General features: G+C 47.3%; 1 pseudogene; it reads left to right on the top strand.

The window, feature by feature from the left end:
* The first annotated feature begins 352 nt into the window (after positions 1 to 352).
* Positions 353 to 2,415, top strand: LOC120646410 (annotated as a pseudogene).
* The last annotated feature ends 222 nt before the right edge of the window (positions 2,416 to 2,637 follow it).

Genomic DNA, 2,637 nt, shown 5'->3' on the forward strand with positions numbered 1-2,637 from the left:
GCCAAGTTGAGGACTTAAACCCGGGTGGATAGGTTCCACCACAGGGAACCTAACCAATTGATCTATGATCAGTTCTCCAGAGCTTAAAAGAGACCTTTTGGGTCATAGTGCAATGGCTAGTGGGCCGTAAACGTTTCTAATAATGGGCCTACAGGCCTGTCGTGGGCTTGCAGCCTGTGTCCGTGTGGAAAAAAGAAAGGCATGCGTGATTGCTTCTTGAGGTGACCGTCCCTCCATCTACTCTATCCATGGATGCCATCATCTCTCTCCCCAGTTTGTCAGTTTGTATGTGCGCTCAAGTGGTGTGCCAGCAGGAGACGGCGCTCGACACTTTGCCCACAAGGAGCGCATTGTGTGCAACTATTCTCTATTCTGTGTCGAAAAAGAAAGACCTGCGTGATTGCTTCTTGAGTCGCGATCGTCAAATATTTTAGGAGCGCGCCTCTTTGGCTTTCCTCTCGATCCATCCATCAACTGGCCTCGCCGTCGAGAGGTCAACGGAGACCCCGCCGTGCCGAACTTGTTGACGTCGCGCGCTGGGAATGGGGTCTGACGCCTCCGCCGCTGAGGTTGGCCTGCTCCGGTCGCAGACCCCGTTCCAGAGCGACGGCGAGCTCGTCCTCCCGCCGCGCGACGGGGGCGGCGTTGGGCTTGTCCTCGTCGACGTCAGCAACGGCTTCTGCACCGTCGGCGCCGGGAACCTCGTGAGCATCTTCCTCCTCCTCCTCCTACTACTACTACTTGTGTTCATGGCAAATGTAGTGTTGACTGAATGACTGATATCCATCTGGGAAAGGGACTGAACTGAAAGAGCTGGCGGCGTCCCCCTCGGTTTTACCGCTGTATTTTGTCTTGTTTTTCTCTGCTTGTTCTGCAATCTGTATTTCTTCTCACCTTCTGTCATGTTGATTTTCCTTTCCCTCGATGTAGGATTAAGAATCTCTGATTCTTTTGTTGCTAGGGCCAGGTTGGGATCCAAATACTTCAGGTTTCAGTAGTACTAATTAATTTGAACAAGAACACTGATAATATTCCTGCAGCCATAATCCTGCATAGCCAAACCAATTAGCCAGTGTCAGAGTTCCCAGTGATGTTCGAATTCGCTATGCCTGATTTTCCCCCAACTTTCTTCATATACCGTGGGTTAGTATGTAGTTACTGTTGCTTATGGATCTGACAAATTTGTTCTGTTTTAGATTCTAGTGACCGAACGGTTTGTGCTTTTCGAGTTGTTGCAGGCTCCTGCTGCACCAAACAAACAGATAGAGAAGATGGTGGAAGAGGCTGCTAGACTCGCTAGGCAGTTCTGTGACAGAAACTGGCCAATATTTGTCTTCTGGACTGCCACTTTCCAGATAAGCCCGAGGAGCCGTTTCCACCTCATTGTATCATTGGTAGCGGGGAGGAGAAGTGGAGAACTTTTTTTGAACCGAGAGAAGTGGAGAACTTTGTTCCAGGTTCGTGCTAAACTCTCGATCAGGCTGTGTATCTTGAGAGTTCTTGCTCAGTCATCTGATTTTCTGTTAGATTCAGATCTTCAGTTAACGATTCACTCTGAGAATAATACAGAAGATGATGGACTATAAACCATTGGTTGCTTCGAGTAAGTGTCTCACAAATTTCAATTGAACGTGCAGCTCTGGAGTGGTTGGAAAATGAGCCAAATGTGGTTGTAAAGCGGAAACACTGCATCGATGGCTACATCAGCTCCATAGAGAAGGATGGATCCAAATCTTTGCTGACTGGGTTTCGAAACATCAGATCAAAACCGTGAGTTTGCCCTTCCAACCAAGGACTTTATAGAAATACATCCACCTATTGCGCATGACTCGTGCACTTGGCTCGTTGCAGATCTTGGTGCTAGGAATATGCACAGACATGTGTGTCTTGGATTTTGCAAGCTCTGCTCTTGCTGCTAGAAATATTGGTCGAGTACCACCGTTACAGGATGTTGTGATTTACTCGGAGGGATGTGCTACATATGACCTTCCTGTTGAAATTGCTATGAATAATGTGAAAGGAGCTTTGGCCCATCCACAGGTATTATATTGAATCACAATCTCAAATCCCAAAGTCAAAAGCTGAACAGGGGTTAAATCATCAGTGAATGCACTTTGAGAGTACAATATATATTCTTGGTAGAGGTCTATATATTGTACTCCCTGTTTCTCAGATGAATACAATCAAGCTTACATATTATACACCTTCTATCAAGAATATTGAAAGCAATTGGAACATTAATAGATCAAAAATGGTACTTTCTGTCCTAATTAAGCTAAAGCAAGAATGAAGATCCTAACAATGAGTCAACTGTTAGGTTACGGGATAGTTGATTCACTGGTACCGGAGGAAAGTAGATAGGTTCGATACAACGACGATGGATTCATCGTCCAGTTCTCCGGCAAGCCGGCCAATTCTAACCTATTACATTCAACTCAAGTTCTTCTCTCGCGAGCACGGGATAAGTAGTGGGCGATTAGTGCATCCAATCTGGGCCGGAGTACTTCTGGTTGGGCTTGTTCCTTCTGGGCCGGGGGGCAGCTTCTGGAGGCGAGACGGTAGTGGGCTGTGCTGAAGTATCTGGGCCCGTGACATCCCCCCTTTCTTTAGAAAGGGCCTGTCCCCAAGCCGGGGCAT

This window comes from Panicum virgatum, chromosome 8K, assembly GCF_016808335.1.
Source record: "Panicum virgatum strain AP13 chromosome 8K, P.virgatum_v5, whole genome shotgun sequence".
Lineage (NCBI taxonomy): Eukaryota > Viridiplantae > Streptophyta > Magnoliopsida > Poales > Poaceae > Panicum > Panicum virgatum.